At 40.5% G+C, this 21,351-nt stretch overlaps 1 protein-coding gene across 8 annotated transcripts in view; it reads left to right on the top strand.

Annotated features, from left to right (window-relative positions):
* The window catches only part of TBL1XR1 (TBL1X/Y related 1), a 111,906-nt gene that overhangs the window by 29,475 nt on the left and 61,080 nt on the right, over nt 1-21,351 (top strand). For 7 of the 8 annotated variants that reach the window (XM_035557225.2, XM_035557224.2, XM_050712458.1 and 4 more), the window contains exon 2: nt 18,153-18,217. The gene's annotated coding sequence lies outside the window, so the exon portion shown is untranslated. Of the gene's footprint in view, nt 1-12,853; nt 12,953-18,152; nt 18,218-21,351 lie in introns of those variants that run through there. The other variant, XM_035557229.2, reaches the window with a different exon arrangement.

The following is a 21,351-nucleotide window of genomic DNA, read 5'->3' on the forward strand; positions in this document are numbered from 1 at the left end:
TTCTGATATGATTGTGGCCTCCCTATGGCATCGGCCCTCAGCAGGCTTGGGCACAACCCCACCAGTCCCTTGGGCCGAGTTGTCTCAAATAATGTCTGCTGCCACTGAATCATCTGCCACCTTCAGCTGCAGGCCCGTTTTTTCCCTGCCTAGCCTTTTACTGTTACATTCTTTCCACTGTGACATGTCAAACTCTTTGCTAAGCTTTTTCATGAAACATTGATACGAAAAGTTGCGGTTTATCAGTGAAATGTAATGCAGTGTGTGTTATGCATGCCCCAAATACGTGTGCGTGAAGTGTTCTCATAAAGAGTATAAACTAAATTTTGCAAAGTTTTATTAACTATAGACTTGTGTTTTAGGGTGTGTCAGGCCAACCACTACGTGCGAGGGTGTTTTAGATTGTTCTTAAGATCTACTAGGTGCTTCTGAAAATTTAGTGGTTCTTGCCGTCAATCTGATGAAGTTTATGAGAGGTTTTCCTATTAAAAAGACAGCAACTCTCCTTTGATTTCTGTCTTATCTGATAGTTTAATTTTTAAAACACAAACTCTAATTATAATTATAAACACCATTAGAAATAAGCAACATTTTTATTTTTAGGATTTAAGGCAAGTGTGTGAATGTCTTTGTGCATAAATGAGTGCATTGGGACACTGCATGGAAAAATACTGAGCGTGTGTGCGTGCTTCATTCATTTTACTGTTAGGAAAAGCCTCGCGTGCCTGGTCAGAACAGGATTTTACTGTAAACCTAATGCAGCGTGTTCATTTGTATGGGTTGCTGCAGTTGGAATTTTTCAAACGCATAATGTGGTGGTCATGATAATGTGTTTACAGAGTGTAAAATTTCAGCTTGAATTATGATTGCTAAAATAATTGATCATCAGCATTTGTGCTTTGCATAAGAAGAAGAGTTGAAGAAAGCTGAATATTAAATAAACATCATGTTGGATGAACAGCATTTCTTTTTCCTCACAACTCATCAATGAAACAAAAACTAAGAGTAGAGCATGTAGTCTTATTGCCAATTACTGTCCAAGGAGGATAGTGATGCAATCTTAATAACCTGCTAGAATTGTATGGTTAAAATAAATTTCCCATTGCATTCTTCTCAGTGTTAGAGCTCTTTGTACGTATGGATATGTTGTGCTAAAAATAAAACTGGAAAGGTCTCTCATGCGTAGTTTCCAGATATTAAATACTGTACTCTCTCCCCATCCTTACCCAATGGGCTCCTCTGGTTTTTCCAAAGGATTTGGGGATTCCTTTATGAACTCAAGGAGTCAGTAGGAGCAGGGGGTGAATGAACAAAATTCATGTTCCCTACTTAGAACCTCTTGCTGGTTTTGATTATCTTACAAACAAGTAGAAATGCATAGGATTGTTTGTTTTAAAACAATTTTTACACTGTATCTCAGATACCAACAGTACCGGAGTTAAACATTTTCTATCGCTCGAGTCAAAAGGTAGTCATTAACCTTCTTGTATTTGCTGTTACTGTTGTGGGGCAGCAAGCCCCATACTCTTTCCGCATACCAATTGTCCCCATATGGTAGTTTATATTATTTCTTAACTGCAAACTCCTTTTTGTTCAGTAAATTGTCCACTCTTGTTTGCAATAGATCATTTTTGCTTAATAGCATTTTCTGTTACATGGCACAGCAGCTCCTAGGAGAAAAGGATTTTCTCCTGGCGCTCTAATGCGTTGTTTTCTTAGCTTTCCCAAATGGTGTCCCATTCTTAGAAACAGTCCAGTAAGCGTACTTGTGGTGTGGATGTACATCAGACTTTGGCAGATTCATTCTGCCTTGTTTGGAAACTTCTCAGGCACTGAACTGAATAAAAGTGAATCTGACAGCAAGTTGATGGAGCCAGAGTGGCAATTAGATGCCAATCCCATCTTGTTGGATCTTTTTATGCACTTTTTGCTTAGGGACTCCAGTGTCTGAGCTTGATTACTTCTCAGAAGGAATGACTTGGCAGAATGCTAATCACTAATATCTCCAACCCAGAAATAATCTGAAATGAGACTTTGCTGCAGTGATCCAAAGATTTTAAAGTTACTGTAAGTAAAATCCTTCCAGAACTAGCAAAAGGCTTGTATCTGCTGATTAAAGGGTACTGCTGTATTGCTTTGGCATCCCCAACCAGTGATATTTAATGCAAAGCGAATTTTCAGATAGTTCTTTAAAAAGAGAAAAAACAGAAATCCTTAGAGATCACATTCCTTTAATAAAAGTTTTTATGTGAAGTGGAAAAAAACCCGAATGCCCTGTAGAAAACAATTTTTCAGGTATGCATTCTTTTCACTTCATATCTTATTTGAAGGTACAGGTAGGAGGTTTAGAAATGCTTGATATATAATGTTTTGCTTCTTATTTGAAGGTCCACTTGGTTTATCTCCGTTTTTGCTGCTATACTGTTTACTGTAGTTAAAAAACAGACTGATTTCTGCACTTTAGTATCTCATGGGTCATAAGGATCTTTCAGGGTCCTTCACATTTATGAAGTATGTAAGATAGTGAGACCCACATTCAGAAGGGGATTGCTGAGATTTTCTGTAACTACGTATTTTATATTACTATTGATTACTTATTTCTTACTGTACAAATGGGAATGAGTTTATTATTTTTCTGACATTGTTTGTAGTTAAAACAAGTCCTGTTGATCTAGTAATGGGTAATTCCTTGTTGACGTTCCAGCAGGCATACAGAGGGGGATGAGAGGTGCAAGTTACTTGTCAGTGACTTGAGATTTGATGATATCCAAAGCTAGTTTTTGGGGAGAGCTTGCTTGCAGAAGCTAGAGCAAGTGGGGCAGTGCTTGCATATGAATTATCTAAGTGGCATACAAAAAGATTGATTTTGAATACAGAAATACATACAAAAAAAAACAAAAACAATTGCAGTGCAATTAAGATAGCCAGCCTTATGTGTGACTGCTCTCTTATTCTTCCTTCTCAATGTAATTACTTGAGGTTCTCACATAATCTAGGTACAATTTTGTGTTTTATTTCAATACTGAGTGTTTGCTGGATTAGAATTGAATGACAAGGCTAAACAAAACTAACAAAATTTCCTAAAGATGAGACTGCTTCTTGTGTTGATAATGCCTAGGTATTGACCTCTGTTTCTGATTTTTTGATCTGTGATGTGTTAATATAAATCACTGGAAATGAGGCTGCAAAATTGACTATTACAAAATAGATCAACCTTATAAATTGTAGAAACACGACAATCTGATACGTTAAAATTCATTTAGAAAGCTCTATTTTATCAGGACAAAAAGAGCAGTTCCAACACCTGAACATTTCCGAATGCAATTTGTAGGTACTTTAAATTGTTCAGTGCCTGCTCTTTTTCTTGAAGTGCTGATTTGATTCCCCCAAAGCACCAGGATGAATGCGTAGAGGATATTATGAGTGTCTCTCTCTTCTAGCGTAAATCCCAGCGTGAGCCCTGCCGCCGCAGTCAATAGGCTTCTGCCACGCAGCCTGCCCCTCACCTCGCAGGAGCGCGGTGATACCTTTGTGCCTGTCCTGCATAGCCTCCAGACCTGCTGCTGTATTGGACATGTAGATTTGGCCACCCTAGCAGCAAGGAGCTTACCTTGGTGGCTGTCAGCAGTGCCGTCCAGCCTCACACGGCTTCCCTTCTCTGCTTCCCTTCTCTGCTTGGGGTGGTTGGGATGCTCCTCGGCTGGGCACCTCTGCAGAACCTGCCTTGTGCCTCGGTTCCAGGTTTAGGAAGTCTTTGCTTGGCATGGGTGGGAGCCCAGTCCCATGACAGTGCAAACAATTGTGATATATACCATCACTGTGTAAGTTATATTCACTTTTATTCAGCAGAATTTCCAGAATACCACGATACGAGAGCTCCTGTTCTGTTGCTTGGTGGTTAAACTTCCTTAATCGTTTGAGTTTCACGCCTGCTGCTTTACCTTTGAAGGAACAATACCTCAGGATGCGGACGTGTCCTTGTGGTGTTTTACTTTAATCAGTTTTCAATGACTTGCATCCAGAAATAGAGATGCTACCTGTGTCAGTTGCTGCATGCCTTTCCTACGCGGCTTAAAATCTTTTTCTTCTGAAAGGATTGGACTGCTCTTGGAATATTGAAGCTTATTATAGCTGTTACTTTAAGTAGGTCTTTCAAGCCTTAATTTACACCTTTGAGTACTTAATAGCAGAAGAAATGTCTGCTAGGCCCAGGGTGGATCAAAGTGAAAATGATTCAGATCAGCGTGCAGAAGCCCTTGTTTCATGTAATTGATTGTAATTTTGTTTTGGATTTAGAAAAAACAAATCTTTTTTTTTTTTTTTTCCACTGAAATAACTGTGCTGGAGTCATTAAACATTTATCTGCTACTTAGTGTTGAGGGCTTTTTTTTGCCTTTTTTTTTTTTAGTAAATCTGGTATTTCTTTTCCTAATTGGGCAGGTTTACTGTTTTGCTGTGCTTCTGTTAACTTACGTAACTTAGCCTTTTTTAATGCAGATTCTTTAAGTCTCTGTGACTGTTTATGAAGTAGCAAATTGATGAACAGTGCATTTCTTGTTTCCTATGTTTATTTTTGCAGTGTACCGGCTAAAGAGAGACTATCCATGAAAACTGTTGAATTTAAAAATATGAAAAAGTACTGTTTTGTAAGCAGTGAAATGATCTGATACTGTTCTTTATGATTTCAGAATTCATGGGGTTTGGTCCTCAGAATTGGCAGGTACACATCCAAGGATAAAAAGTTTGAAGTGCATTCAAAGTACTGGAGGTAGCTAAATACAAACTGGTTGGGGTATTAAAAATACTCTGTGCACCCATAAAAGCATGCTGCTTAACACTTTGAACAAACGTTCTTTGTAAATGCTGTGTCAGTGATTTCCAACAGTACCATCAGTGGTTTAGCTTTCTTTAAAACTTAATGTATTACTTGAATATTTCATTTGTTCGAAATTATTATAGTAGCTTAAATCACATTTTGTTGTAGGTTGCCAAAATTTGAAATTGAATTTGAAATTAAACTTTAAACTCGATATTAGCAGGTGATGCAGCTTTACAAAACACGATTTCCCTTGTTCTGACTGCCACAGAGGTCGAGGTTGAAGGATGGTGTCAGCGGCTTGAGGTCAGCGCGGGTCCCAGTCAGACACTGGGCCTCCACTCGGCCCCTGGGCAGCAGAGGCCCGGGCCTTCAGGTCGGGTGGAGACTGACTTGTGCTTAGGGCAGTAGTCCTGATGCGCGCTCGTGGTTTGCTCCTGAGGGGAAAAAAAGTCTTTAAAAAGAGCAAAACATTCTTCTGTGGCTTTCCCCTTTCTTTTCCTGTACTCTGCTCATAATGAAGCTCTGAAACGAAGCTGGAGGCACTGCAGTGTCTTTAGGCGCTGCCTGAATTTATTTTTGCTTTCTTCTGGTTGGTTAAAATAATAAGCCATGGTGTTTAAAAATTATTGTATGGTAACTTGTATTTTATTCTTTAATTTAAAACATCGTTTTTGATGGCATGAAAGTGGTAATGATTTGTATTCCTTCCAGAACTCTTAAGCTCACTGTGTCACCATGCCTCAATTCCTGCTTTTTAGGTCTGTTTCTCCATGAATAACTCAGGTGCTTATCTCAGCTGGAGTCCATACCTTTCCTTTGTGAGAGACAGCTTGCAAACACTTGTGCATCCCAGCTCTGCATAGCTGTAGTAAATCAGTGCTGGAAATGTCATTCAGCTGACAGGGCAGTGGCAAGAGCGATGCTGCAGCTCTCTGTGGGCACAGGAACTCTCTTTTAAACGTGATTTATATGGCTGTGAATTCATGGTTAGCAGTGAGAAGTGGTTAATTAGAAACAAAACAAAGGAAAAACCAACTCGGGAGGAACTGGGAGGAGTGCCTCAGGTGTGACTGGTGAAATGGCCTCACCAGGTCAAGTCTTCTAGTAACTAAGGATGAGCAGACTGTTTGGATTTTGAGTAGTATCTTTCTGGTTCATTAAGCAGAAGAAATGCAAATGTTTCCTTTAATACTTTACAAATACGTTATCTCTTTCTAAAATGTGTCATGTGAGAGATTTTTACAGGGTGAGTTACGCCTGGACTCTAATTGCCCTAATGGCAAATTTACTATGTTCTAACAAAAAAAAAAAGAAAAAAGCTGAAATTGCAAGCCAAGAAGTAAACCTCCATCTATTTGTTTCCCATCACAAATATGTGCACATACATGGCATAATGAAATGCAGTTTCTAGAGTTCCCTTCTGTTCCCTTATCTGACTGTTTATGGCCATATATTTTGTACTGGGAGAGTGGAATTCTACACAGCAATGGAGAGGCTTGCAGATCGCCTTGTATGTGTATTTCTAACACTATTGTTGCTTCTCTGGTGAGATATTTGCTCTCCGCTCCTCCTGCATGTCTCTATCCCCACTCACCTGTGTTCCGCGGGCCGTGGTTTGTCGCTGGGCCGCGCAGCCGGCGTCCTCGATGTGTGGTGAGAGCGCTTGGACGTGTCCTTGCGAGGGCTGGCGGCAGTCCAGGTCGCGTAAGGACTTTGTCGTAAAGTCTTAATGCATTGAAGTAATCGAAATTAAGCCTTCGTGTGCATACTAAAGTAAATGAATGTAATTTCATATTTATTTTTACTACTTTACAAGAGGTTATTATTAGGAGCAAAAAGATAAAACCGGTAATGGTTTTTTTGAATCACTGCATGGACACTTTGTTTAATTAAAAATACCACAAGGAAAGTGTCTTAACTTGACAAAGGAACAAAGAGTGCTGATCACTCTTAAACTTAGCTTGTTTAGTCTAGAAACAGCAAAGCATCATCCTTTTCCTTTTCGTGGGAGGGGGAGAGTCAGCATGTTCGTGGTATGCACACCAAGCCCCCGATGTGCACAGTCCAAGAGGGTCAGATGAGACTTCTTTGAAAAGGTGTCAGAACGAGTCTAGTAGCAGTATTCCTGGGAGGGTACGCCAGGCGGGTTTATTTCTGGGTAAAGTTGGTGTAAAAATAATTGTAACGTGTTAAATGGGAAGAAGTGCTAGTGTTTGAGACATTTTTGTAATGTAAGATTTTTCTGGTTCCTTAGGCGGTGAAAAGAATAAGACCAAAAAAAAAAAGTGATAAATTATTGTAGCTGTACAACTTCATGCAACAAAATAGATATTGGACAATGTTTTTGTTGGTTTTGGTAAACAGTCTCTTCTGAAGTACAGCAGCACGTAAACCTAGATGGCTATTACTCAGGGGCTGATGGAATATAGGTCATTACGGTGCTCTCAAGTTCTGTGCGTTTATTACAGTGCTGTGTAGGTTCTATGTATCTATTAGTGCTGAATACAACATACTGTTATACTTTAAAAAAAAAAAAAAAGAGGAAAAGAAGAACCACCCTTGACTAGGTGTGACTACAGTAATATCTACAGTGTGTTCTGTTTGGAGATGAACCAGCCCCCGGTATTTGACATGTCTGACACGGGGTGGAAATGCTTTTGCTAGGTGGGGTATTTTGACAAACACATTTAGTTGATGTTCCTGGCTCAAGAATTTGTTGGTAGTTTCCTTAGTTAACTAGTGTGTTTTAGCATGATCACAAAATTAGCAGAATGTACAGGCCTTCAGCATGGTCTTTATTAATAACAAGAACTAAAAATCTGTCAATTCAAACTGAAAATACAGGCATAGATTTCTTTTTTAACTTTTTTTTATTTGTAGTCAAGTCATTCATTTTTATTTTTTTTTTAAAAGGGGTGGTTGACAGCTGATAATTTATCAGGTACCTTGTGGATGCTTTACTAAAACAGTATCAGAGCAGCAAAAAGCATTCAAGGAACAAGTAACTTCAGTCATGGTAGCCATGTAGCATATCCTAAAAAATAAAGTTTGGGTAAGTTTTTTATTATTCATAAGTTAGAAGATTAAGTATATAAGCTTATTTTAATGGAGAGTAAGGAGTTGATTTTTTTTTTTTCCCAAAGACCTATGCGTGAGGACTTGCACTCTTCATTACAATCTTTGATGAATCCAGTAGATCACGTTGATAAATGTGCGGTGATTCAGAGGAGAGAAAAAAAAAAAAGCTAAGACAACACCCTTTTCCTGAAGACCTGACAGCAGTTGCAGAGGAATTCTGCAGGCAACCTCAGAGGCAGAATTCTATAAATGATATTCCCAAATGGTAAAATGCTATTTTCAGCCTAATCTAGTTTGAACAGGAAGATTTTGCAAGATGTGAAGCTCAGCCGATTTCAGATTCCTGGTGTGAAACAATTGAGATAAGAATCGTAAAGAAAGGGGAAAGGCTTAGTAGATCAAACACTGTACGCTACGTGTCTCCTTGGGCAGAATTACTCCTGCCCTGGTCTTTCCTACTCTTGCTTGAAATAGCAGAAGTCCCACAGCACAGGCTGTTTCCCACAGCTGTTCTCTAATTGCGTGATTTTGCTTTGGGAAGGTGTTTCCAGATTATTTAAAATGTGTTTCCAGTTACACTATCTTTTAGTTTCTCTTCTTTCCCTTGACTTTTGCACCTTTTAAATTGCCTTGTTCCTTCTCCTGGTCAGAGAAGTTAAGTTACTTACCTGAGATCTGATCCACGAACAGCTTTCTAAGTTATCGGGTAGACTTCCATTGAGCTTAAATATCTGTTTAATGTACAGGGTAGTAACTAGTTCCATCTTTGTATTGATTTTTGAAAATGATAAATAACATGCTCGGCAAAACTCATTTTTTTTGAAAGAGTGAAAAACAGTCTTTCAAAAGATGGTGAATTTAGTATTAGTTCTTCAGAAAAGCTTAAGAAAGCTTAAATTCAAGTCAGTCTTGATGGCATTGACACATCCTTTACAGTTACTGTTAGGATAGACACATTGCAGAGAAAACAAGATGCTATTAACCCTGTTTACAGGGAGCTCTTCTGAAGAAAATAAGAGAAAATAAGAGTGGAAAGATGAGACACTGAAAAAAATATTAGATTCCTGTGGGGATAAGATTTAGAAGTTAACAGCTTCATGAATAAAAACTGGTATGTAAAACTGAATTCTTTGTAGTGTGAGCTGATGCTGAAGAGCATGTGTTGGCCGATAGTCTTGCAAGAATACAGTCTGAAGTGTAATAGCATTCCTTTAAATAACGTTAGCTGCTCAGTTACCCATTTCTGAACACCTTTATGGATGGGCGCTTCCTCAATAAGTGTGTTAGGTGCTTTATTTTTTGGTGGTATGTGAGTGATCCATAGAAAGGGAGCTGTGTTACTGACCACGCTATCAAGACAGTAACACTAGAAAGATCAGAAGTGAAGGAGGGTTGGAAACACAGTGGGAGATTTCAGTTAATCTCATGCAGTGTGCGCAATTGTCCTATCAAAAGGCACTGTAGAGCCGAGGTACCCGTTTAATGCAGCAACTGGTTAAAGACAAGTTCCAGCATGGGAATGGGGCATAGTTAATTCTGCAAAGCCATGAAAACCATGGAGAGGGTGAATGGGGATCGAAGGTTTCTTTTCTCTTATAGGGATGTCAGATTATTCTGACACTGGACTGCACAAGTTAATGGAAGGCAATTCTGTTGAGATTACTGGATGCACAGAAACCAAACAAATTATGCTCAGAGAAGCCATCTGAGTTGAAAATAGCTGGAGGCTAGGAGATAATTTAGGGGGACTAGATCATATGTTCGTGCAGTTCTCACTCTTCGTTCAGGTATCTGCCTTGAAGTCCCTTCTGGAGAGAGGATAATGGGCAGGGGAGCCAGTCGGTCTGATCCGGCATGGCCATTCTTTAGTTCTCATTCAGGTCTCTTGGAAATTCTTCCGAGTAAAATCTTTTCCCTTATATAAAGGAAAATACAAGGTGCTGGCGAGCTAGCATCAGCAGTCCCTTTCACTTTTTTAACTGTCTGCAAAGCAGCATAATAGGTTATCAAATCATACTTCCATTTGTTTGTGGGATAAGCAACTGCTACGTGTTGTGCTGCACATGCAGTGCATTAGTTTAGAAGGGCTATAAATTGAACCATACATCTGCAGCGATGGTAGGAAATTCAACAGAAAATATTTCCAGTGAAACAAAAATACTGACTTCAGTCATTTTGGCAACAAATTAAGTTTGCGTGATTTTTTGTTTGTTTGTTTTTTGTTTGTTTCCTCTCATTACGGTAAGAACAGATTTTCATACAGTAGGAAAACCCAACATAATTGAACTGTTAATTAATGTAATGAATAGAATTTTAAGGAAAAGCTCTTTTGAGAGCTAGACCACGTAGGGTGGCAGGTACATAGTATAGCCATAACAGTAGGACAGTGTACACGTAGGTAAGCTCCTTTTACTGCTTATGACAGACTCGCATAAGGCGCTGCTTTGTTGTTATCAATTAATCACAGCCGAGTGGTGGTGATATAGGGCCTCTCTGCTGTGCCTCCGTGTCCCGATGCTCATCAGATCCTTTGAGCGTGTTGTCATTGATAGATGAAATATATTTGTTTTCCGTGATCATGCTTAGGTCCTGTTGTTCAGAAAACTAGGTGAAGAAGTGGCGTGATTAGATTGGTTTAATGCTGCTGTTGATTAATGGCTTCGATCCTCTTATTTAATAAATGCTATTCTCTTCGACCACGATGCTAATGTAAATATTTTGCTATGTTTATGTGTAGGCTGCTTATTCTTTGGAACAAGTTTCAGCGTCTCTTCCTGCATGTATAATAAGTATAATATCAATGCAAATACTTCCCCCATTCAGTCGGTGTGACAGACAAACACAGGTTCTCAGTTCTGGTGTCTAAACGGTTTGAAAAGTCAACAGAATAATATTTCTCTTAATGCCGTTATTGTCTGTGCTATTTCGGGTATGATTCACATCACCCAGTCCGTCACTCCGTTCTGTTGTGAGTTCTCATGCTGGGATTCCCGTCGTTGTCCCAAACACCAGACGTCCCTTGGAGACAGAGGTGTATTTTGACGACGTGGCTGGCAGGGCAGTTCTGCTCCTGCATTTCTTCCCTTTCAGGGCTGCGTTGCTTCTGTCCTCTCCTGCCCCCGCGGTGAGGTGGTTTGGGGAGCTGAGTTAAGACAATTGATTCCCTTATTTTAGGCTGAAGGAAGCGGCAGGAGAGCCTGGTTGGGAGCCCGCAGGTGGGGTGCTGGCACCTCCTGGCCCAGCGGCAGGTCGGCCTTGGCCGGGACGTGGCTTAGCAGTAAAACCGAGCCGGAGCCGTCGGTAGGTTGTGCCCTCGGAGCCCTGACGTGCCTGCTGTACCTGCTTGGTGGGGCAGGAAGCCTGCCGTGCTCCTGTCGGTACGCCTGTGTCTGCAGTTTGTCACAGCTCAGCAGCCGCTGTGCCACAGGGACTCGTCCCTTGTGGGACGGCCGGACAGCAGCCCTCTGCGGAGAGGTTTAAAGCTTTGCGGATCATGTAACTCCCCAAAACTGCCCTCCTGGAGATGTGGAAGGGTCTGCAGGAGGGATGAGGCTGTCTGTGGGTGGCAGGCTGTGGAGAGCAAAAGGGGCTCTCAGAAATGAGGAAGAGAGAGTAAAATTCCTTGCGCGTTGCTCGGCCCCAGGCAGTGTGAGCTGCTGCGTAGTCCCGGGGTTCACCTGCGCACAGAGAGCTTCCATGCAAGTTATTCATGTGGAAACACGGATGAGATGCAGAATTTGTGTGGAAAAGTGGTGCTGCTGTGCACCGAATGCCGCTCAGTTTTGGAGAATTTGTGGGGAATTGAGAGGGGACTGTAAGCAGGAGTGCAAAAGCTTCTGAAGAGCAATATTTTTTTGGAAAAAAATACATGAAAATACATAATGGTTCCTTGATACGTGTAATGGATGACTTCACAGTGACTAGTGTTACCTTTTTTTTGGTAGAGAGCGAGGCTTAGGTTTTCCTCTGGCTCTGTGCAAAATAGTAGTAGTAGTAGTAATCCCAGGAAGAATCTCGAAAGCACTGTAAGCACCTTGTTTTAGAGGAACTGCATTCCAGGAACGTCTGGAGTATGTGAGCCCAAGCTCCACCACAGACTGTATTTCTGACCTCTGGTATGACATTGTTTTCAGAAAAAAATATTTCTGTACCTGTGGATTGTAAGAGATTTTAAGTATTAAAAGTAACTCAGAATTTTGAGGGCTTTTTAGAATAATTCTTGCATCTGAGTTCTTCAGACCGTGATAGCACTTTGACGTGCCCAGGAACAGAAGTAATAAGGGTTGTAGAACATTTTGATGTCCGTTCTTAAAATTGATGCTTTGCTGTGGCTATTCCGAAAGCTGCCCCTGTAGAAGGCAGGCAGAAGGCAGCCGACGTTCCTTGAGGCACGACGGCAGCAGCACACAGTGAGCAGGGTCAGCGGCCACAGCGTGACTTCTTGCGTCTCTGGACGCCAAGGTGTCTGCAAACGCCGTGTCTTGCAGCGGAGCACTGGACCTGCTGCATTGCCTGCGTGTGCTGTGTAGGTCATCGGCTTGACTAGATGCAACATGGATTGAGGTTTTGCTCTGAAAGAATGCTATCTTTGACTTCTGGTTGCCCAAAAAGTAAGGGAATAATGGTACCAATACTGAGAGACACAGACAGAGCTCAAATGATGATTACGTTCATTGGGGTTGAAAATAATACGTATAATATCAATAATATTGTCACATTGCCTTGTTACTTTAAGGGAAGTCTTTAGTGGAACATTTTGACTCTACTTCCAAATGCAACGTCTGCTTAAGACGCATATCCCACCTCCCAAAGCATGGCGCATTTGAGAGAGAATTTTTGAATGAATTCAATTAAGCTCTTTAAGAATAAACATCTAAGAAACATGTTCAGTTGTACCCTTGCCCTACTGTAACTATTTCTGATGCCTTACATAACTTGGGCTGTTTCTTCTGCAAGGCCACTGTTAGACCCAAAGCAGAGGAACATCTTGTCCTGAACATCTGAAAACAGGCGGACGTGGCAGCAGCGGTAGCAGAAACATGAACAGTGAAGAAGGTATTCTGCCCAAGGCTACGCTTGGAGCTTTGTTCCATATCCCCAGACCGGAGACCGGTTGAGGAGTCCCGGTAACCTTGCAGCTATCAGTTCTGCAGGAACACATTGCCATGTTGACAAAAGCAGGTGTCTGCCTCCATTCGGCTGTGAAGGCTGATCGGAGCTAAGGGTTCTGTGGGAGAGGGGACGGCTTGTCACCGAGCTCAGCTGAGTCGCTGGGGCAGGCTCAGGACAGCAGGGGGTACATCTCTTCCTACCTCCAGGAAAGGGAATTAAAAAAAATTCTGATTTTTTTTAAATTTTTTTGGAAGTGGTATATCTTGTGTCTAGGTTCAGTTATTTTATTTGAAACCTGTAATAAACTTCCTGAGAATAACAGAGTGACCCCTAAATGCTACACATCAGGTTTCTTTTAATTTACTCTTTTTATACACAAGGAGAATTTTTTTACTCTGTGATTTGTGTTCAGAGTCTGCTGAGAGCAGCCAGGTCAATAGGTTGTTATGCTCCTCTATACAATAAATTTTGCAAGGGTGAATTTAAATTTAAAACTCGTTTTTGGAATAAAGGTACAATTTTTTTCTGTCAGTGAGTCAACGTGTCCACTGTTCTCAGGAGAAATCAAACTACCAACACAAATTAAAAACTACCTCGTGTTTTCATTTGTGGGCCACCATCATATAGGTGATAGTCTGTAAAGGTGGGATTGTGGGGCTAGGGTGGAGGCCATGCCATGCTCCGCATCATACTCTGCCCTTGGAGTAATGACTCTGCTCTTTACTAGTCTAGACAGGATTTTACTTCATGCTCTAGGATCTTTTAACTTCCAGTCTGTGAATTGGGTTACTTACTAATGAATTTCATTTAAATGACTTGCAAGTGAAGCTGTGCTGCAGCATGGCTCTTCCTCCCTCCTTCCCCAATGGTACAAACTAATTGGTATTGACAAGATTACTCTTGTGTTTTATGTGCTTTTAATAGGGCTGGCTAGGATGGTTTCCTCTCCAGCAATTTAGCTTCCTTTCCTTTCAGTGTGTTATAAGCTATCATCTGTGATTTCCTCAATTTTTGACTTTTCTGGAAATTGGTGTTTAAACCTGCAGGTAGCTGCTGCCATGCTACAATATTCCTTCGCTTTGGTCTTGCTTTGCCTGTGTTTGTCACGCTGCAGTGAGTCCTGTTTTATGCACTTTTGAAGAGTGGTTTGTATATCCAGGTTTATTTTTTTTTCCTAGAGTAGTGCTGTCTGCTAAGCAGTTTTTATTCTCTGTCCCCTCAGATATCCTGTTTTGTTTTGATAGTTGGTTCACGTACCTGTGTATGCGTGCAGGAGTTTGGTGTATGAAAGAGCATTTCTGAAATGTGGAAGTTGTGCAGCTCTTACGTGATACAAGTGTATATATAAGATGTTTCTTCTAAAAATCCAGAAAGTTAGCTTGCATCAGCTTTTTGCTTATTTCTGACATAATAAAGGCCTAAAAAGAGAACAAAGATTAGGAAATAATTTTTCAGTTAATAGCAGAGGAAAGCTGTTTCAGATAGAATTTAGGAAAGCAGGTGGATGGATGCTCTGTGGGGGAGCTCTGGGGTGCTGTGAGTGCTCCCTGCTGCAGCTCTGTGTCAAATGGCCGCGGGACCCCGAGAGGAGCCCTGGGGCCATCGCTGCCTGCTGCATGTCCCTGGGGAGGAACTCTTGCTACCAGCCAGTTGCAGGTGATGACAGCTTTCAATGCCGTCTTGCATGTGGTCCTGTTTCTTTTCTTTCTTCTTCCCACTCATACATCCTTGTTTCTTTAATTTTTTTGAGCTGGCGTTTATCTCAGTTCGGCTTCCGTGTCAGATCCAAAAAGCAGATGTTACTGTAGAAGTGCTGAATTGTTTAAAAAAATTCCCATAGATCATCATGGAAGTGCAATTACAAGAAATAACTTTTGATTCTCTCCGTTTACGTTCCAAGCATGGCAGTGGTAGAATCACCGCTAGTTTTGTATATGCCTATTAACCAAATGAAAGGAAGGATTCAATGGAGTGATTAGTTTTCAATTTAGGCTTTTAAAGCTATTGTCTAATGCTTTTTGCAGCCTAGTTACTGGGGGGAATATCCAGGATTTAGTTATTTTTAATTCCGTTTTGATTGGGACGCTCTTTCCAGATACCGAGGCCAGATAAAAGCAGGATAATGGAGGAGAATTTAGTAGAAAAGATGGCGGGTCCTTGGAAGGCTTTTGTAATTCACAAAGCACAACGGTTAATGAGTAAATTTGTTGTTAAAGCTCAAATAGCACAAAAAATCTCAGAATCCAGTATAAACGCTGCGATCCGAAGAGGATTAGAAGAAAAGGGAGCACGCAAGATGAGCAGAAGTGGTCCCGAACTCGCACAGCTGCCTTCTCCCAGCCTTCACGCTCACCCAGCGTTTCCCACCATGGATCTTTGTGTGGTGGATAGAGGGAGGAAATTGTAAATGGCAGCACTTGTAGAGGAAATCGGTGACAAGTTTGTGCAAGTAGCTTTTAGAGAAATCCTTGTTTTGAGTTGTTTGCATTTGGAGCCACGTAAGGAATAGTGTTAGGGAAGGGCGCACGGTGGGTTCGTAACTGGACACGTGCTGCCTGGTGCCCTGCAGCGTTGTCTTCATGGCCAAAGATACTTCGTGTTGTTATCTCCGACCATCTTGCAGGATGGTCTTTTTTGGAAAATGCCAGCCAAGTCTTATTTCTTTTTCAACTGGTGTTTTATCAGCTTCAAGGGCATTTGGTGGATTACTTTTAGGTGTCACGTAGTGAAACAGGTGACCAAGTGTAGTTACAGTTAAAATCACTATAACAGGTCAGTATATAAAGAGAGAGGCTAAAATCAATAAATTACAGCCGTCACCTGCGTTATTTCAAGGCATGTGCCAAAATAACAAAATCCAATAGGATAAATTTGGAAGGAAAAGAGCTGCTGACGAGGCGTTTGTACTCAGTACTGGACTCTGCAGAAGGACATGGCAATGTTTTCTGAACGTTTCAGCGTCGTTTCAAGCACAATTAGTCAAAAGCAGAGCCTACAACCAGTTAATACAAGCGAGGAATGAGCTGGTGAACCCTTTCTTTTCTTGCCCTCTGCTCTCTGTGGTCTTTGCCTCCAGCTCCTGTGCGGGGCAGGGCCAGGCCAGACGGAGCTGAAGGCCGAGAAGGCCCTTGCCTCCCCTCGCCAGCTCTGGCCCAGGGGCTACGCGTGGCAGGTTGCACAAGGGTGTGTTGGAAGGAGGCGGTTTGGGTGTAGTGGAGGCTGAAGAAAGCCTTTTTTCATTGAGGAAGGTTGTTTATGTTTGTGCAGTTGGCTCGTTATTTATGTTTGCCACCTTCCTTCGCAAATGAAGTAACACAAGCTAAGCGTGGCGCTCAGCAGTGGGCAGCGCAGCTCTCCTCCGCCTTCCTGTGGACGCAGATTTTGCTCTGATTTAAGCTGCTCTCAAAAGAGTGCAGATAGTGGTTGGCTGGTGCTTTGTGTTGTTTTTAAAGAAAACTCTGGTTGCAGGAAAGTGTAACGTTTGTTTATGGGGGCTGCTGAGTGGGCTGCTAAAGCCTTCTTCTCAGTGCTGGCCCACAACTCAGGGAAAAACAAACTTTCAGACTAGCTCTGTATGGGAAACCATGCCACTTGGCGAGTGGAGTTTTCCTCAGCCTATTTACATAATTTCTGCGGTACCAGCACAGCTAAGCAAGGGAAAAAGAGCATGTTTGCAAATTCTTTCAATTCCCTGCATACTTGCATTCTTCAGCATCCTCTGCAGCAGCTCCTCTCCTGTGCTGTTACGAATCTGCCTGCCTTGACGGCACGGTCGGATGTTTTAAGAATAAAATACGCCCAATTGCTGCAGGTCTTTTTTTTTTTTTGACTGGGTCTGAAAATGGTTTTATAAGAAGCCATCTCTTCCTAGTTGAGCTTGGAAATGGCATGCAAGAGCTCTGTGTTGATCATGAGGCCTGGAAGCTGTAGTTACTCTTTACTCATAGTAAAAGTTTTTGAAAAGTTTACAGATGTTTTGTAAATAGCCTATTTTTAGATTAAACGGGTAATGCTTTATTAATCACCCATGTCCATCTGTCCCCCTTTCTGCTCTTTTGAGTGGGCGATTAAATTATGTGCTAACCAGAAACATAGTGTACAAGTATTTGTATGGAGAGTAATCACTCAAATATTAGTGTGAATAAAAATTGTTTGTTGTTGATGCATAAAAGTGGGTACTGCTGTGCATGGAGTTAACACACTTGAAGAGTGCTTATACTTATCTATTTTATTGTTAGGTTCATAAAATAATTACTATTGACATTTCAAGAAACTTACTAAAACGTAGGAGAGTGTGGAATTTTTGGACTATTTTTTTCTTCTGTTTTTGAAGATGGGAAAGATTTCCCTTGAATGTTCCCCTGGGAAGATTTCTGTTATGTACACGTCAAATGTAGCTAGCAGCTAGGGTGAGCTGTTCTCTCAGTTACTGAGGGCACTGCAGGAGGTGATAAACTGTCTGGGTGCATGGGCACACCTGTGTACATAAACCGAGTTATTTAGTGCAAGATGTGTTAGGAAAACAGATCCTTTTTTTTTTTTTTCCAAACCACTTCTCAGGGGATGTAACTGTTTTGGAGGAGAGGTCCTCAGTCAAACCACTGGAATGTTAATTTTTGTTTGGGGCTTTTCAGGGTGTTTAGAAGTCAGTAGCTGAAGTTTATTTCCAGAAGAGATTTGGCATGGGCAAAAGATATTTTAAGCTGCCTATTTTGCCTAGTTAGCTTCCCAAAGCCTTTTCTGGAAAGTTAAGGCAAATCCAGACATCAGGATTTTTATACACAGGTTGTTTTGTTTATGCATGCTCCTACTGAATGGATGCAACTGTCTTAGAGGTCTGATGGTTTAAGTGTTCATTCAACAGGCTTATTTGTTCAAAGGTCTGTATTTCAGGCTCCCCGCAGGAGCAGTTCTTGTGATGTGGCAGGATATATGCAAAAAGCCAGCTCTGCTTGCTGTTCTGTTCCTGATCACTGCTGATTTAGGCTGTATACAAATTCAGTGGTGATAACTCAGCTGCTTAAACAGAGTAGGCTGCAAGGGCCATGCGGGTGTGTGCTTGATAATACTAATCATGTTAACATCACTGTTTTCAAAAGAATAAATATTAATTTTTCCTCTTGTCTCCTTATTTCTTTTTCAGCATCACCCTATTGTGGCAAGAGATACCTGAAAGGAAAACTTCCTCATATCAATGCACTGCCAATGGTAAGTACCTTCTTAACTGACTAATGGTGGTGTGGTTCCTTCCTGCAAACGTAAGAGCTTCTGTTGCAAATCGAATTTTTAGTGTGGCTATTTTTTTTTTTTAAGTTGAAGACTTTTTTTTCCTAAGAAAAATCTAGACCATTATTCTGCTTGACAAAATACTAAAATTGTTTCTCTCTTACCCTGTGGAAAGTAGGGCAGCATGTTAATTTTGAAGCAAGAAGTGTGACTTGACAATGACATAGCTCATCCTGTTGGTAACTGTTTTTGCTTCCTCTTTTGGCCAAAAGCCTGTTTGGGGCAAGCTGTAGATGAGCTGAGTGCTCCGTTGCCTCCCCTTGGGTGCTCTCTGTATCTTGTTTCAATACTAACAGTTTCTCCTATTACAAATCTACACAGTGCCAGGTGTATTTTGCTTCAGTGCGTTTGGCAGTGTAAGACTAGTGAAGTTAAAATCTTAGCTCCTCTAGAAATAGGCTTGGTTGTTGTGATCTTCTTACTCTCATCTCTGGAATATTATTAAATGTTTTAGATTATTGGAGAATGGTATTTGCAGACTGTATTTATGGTTTCTAATAGTAGCGCAGGTGAAAAGCAGAGGTGAACTCTGAAGAGGACTGGAATTTAATGCTCTGGCTTTGATTACATTCAAATAGTCTTTCAGCAGTTCTGGTATCTTGTGTTGTTACATGTGAGGTGTATTATGAGGGTGTTAAATGCAGTGTTAGACTTAAATGCATAATTTGCCAGCTTGCATTTTGGGCATCTCTAGATCATTATGTTGAGTGCAGAACCTAAGGGATGGTATTTCTAACCACAAACTTCAAAACTGAATTTGGGATCTGAGAGATTATGTGGATTCCTTTGTTTTGGGGGGCAGCATGGATCTAAAGAATCTGTAAATCAGTGATACCTTTGCAACTCCGCTGTCTTTGTCCTGTGAGCAAAGTGACACTCAGAGTTTGTGTGGATGTAACTGATTACTTTGAAATGCACCAAGTGATTCTCTTGACTCTTCAGAACATCATGGAGTGAAATGTAATGCAGCATGTATTTGGCCACTAAGCAAAGCAAATATAACTCTGAAATCAGAAGATCTGCACAAGTGTGTATGTCATTTAATAGCCTGATGTTTAAGCTCAAAATCCAGTTTATATGTGTAAAGTTTATATTCACTTGGGATGGATTTCAGCTGTTGGGAACAGATTTGTTGAGTGAGAAGGCGCCGTTTTTACCTGGTCACGTAGCCTGGCATTTTAATTTTCTGAAACTGAAACTAGCAGTGGGCTCAACCTTTTCTATTATTGTAAGTTTTCATCGTTGTAGTTGACCTTTTTCCAAGAGAAAGCTACTCTGATTTACTTTTATTTTGTATTAGTTGAGTATGTTTTTAGTTATGATTAGAAATACAGGTTGGTGTTACTGCTTCTCTTAAAAACATGACTCACTCCATATTAACCTAGTCCTTATACTTCATAAAATTTTAAAATACTGAGAGAGTGCATTTGAAATGTTACTGCATTTTGTCCTACTTTTCCCCCTGCAAATTATGTTAGAAATTCAGAATTGCACAGTCTCAAGGGCACGCTAGTTGTTACAGGGATCATAAAACATACTCAACTGTTAGTTGTAGTGAAGTGAAATACTCTTCACTCCTTTTTTTTAAGAGCTGCATTTGTTATAAGAGGGTTTATTTTCCTATTCTGGAGATTCCTAAACAATTACTCATCTCTTAATTAAAACTTTGAAACAGTTTGAATGTAGATTTAAGAGCCAAGCTAGACACATTAATCATCATCCCCAAAGTAATCGTATCTTACTCTGGCTTATAGTAAAAATTACTTTCACAGGTTTGTATTACGTTTTTCTCTTTGATGTGTGTAGACAAAGTATGAGACGGGTTGACCTGAAGAAAGCAGTTTGTGTTCTTCCCAGAGTGTTTTGTTTAACATGGCTTCCCAGATTCAATATGTATATTTCAATCAGAAATGCATTTCTGATTCCCTTGAGAAATGATACTGGCATTTTTGATCAGTCTGTTAATCATGACTGTCAGTTCCATTTCTTCTTAGTCAAAAAAAAAAAATCACCACTAAAATACAGAGGAAAAAAAGAACAACGCTAAAATGCGGAAGTCATACATCCTCTTTTGGTTTTTCTTTGCTTTACTATTTTAAAGATGATTAAAAGATGCTATTTTTTCCGTAGAATATGGTGTGTAATCACATAAACAGGGTAAAATATAAGTTAATCCTTAAACATCGGAATTGTTAGCGTTTTGTTTTTAATCACATATTTATGCTGTGATCAAGTCTTTTAAAACGGAGTGGTGCTGTGATCTATGTGTAAGGTGGAGTAAGTTGGCATCTTAAAGGAAAGATGTGAAAGTTTAAAAAAAAAAAAAAAAAAGGCCTCAAGGGTGAGGCAAATTAGTATATAATACTACTTTTTCTAGGATTTCAAAGGTTAATTTCAAGGCTGCTAATGGGGTACTTACTGAAGGTCACAAGGGTTAATGAATGTGTTGGAAATAAAAATCAAAAGTCCTGGACCTTTGGCCTGAGGGCAAGATCAGATCAAATTTTCCATAAATGTTTTAGCAAATTATTTTTTTTTTTGTTATGTGATAGAAGAGCTAGCTTACCAGAGAGATACTTTCCTTTGTACCTTGCAGGGCTTCTCTTGTGAGTTTTAGAAGCAAGACAGTTTGCCTTTGTCTTATGAAATTAGTGTTCTTTTCCTTTTTTTGTGCCTGCGTTTGCGTGTATATATACATGAATACGTGGCTATATACAGGTGTGTTTGTGTATACACATACATATGTGTGTCTAGCTATTTAAAGGAGTGTACAGAAACACTAGAAACTTACAGAAAGCTGGGAAGTACCTGTTTTTTAATACCATACAGCAGCTTGCTGTGATGGGTTTAATTCCACAGGAAGTAACCAGAGGGGCTGTGAGGGAATCAAGCAAGAAAGGCAGCGTGGAGGCTTGTTAAGGGGTGTCCTGAAAAACACTCTTTCCAGGTTCTTTTACTGCATGGATGGTTTGACCAAGTCAAAAATCAACACACTGACCCGTCAAAAGGTCTCCCTGCAGAAGAAAATAAAGGATGTTACCGTTTATTACAAGCTG

This window comes from Cygnus atratus, chromosome 9, assembly GCF_013377495.2.
Source record: "Cygnus atratus isolate AKBS03 ecotype Queensland, Australia chromosome 9, CAtr_DNAZoo_HiC_assembly, whole genome shotgun sequence".
NCBI classification, from domain to species: Eukaryota; Metazoa; Chordata; class Aves; order Anseriformes; family Anatidae; genus Cygnus; species Cygnus atratus.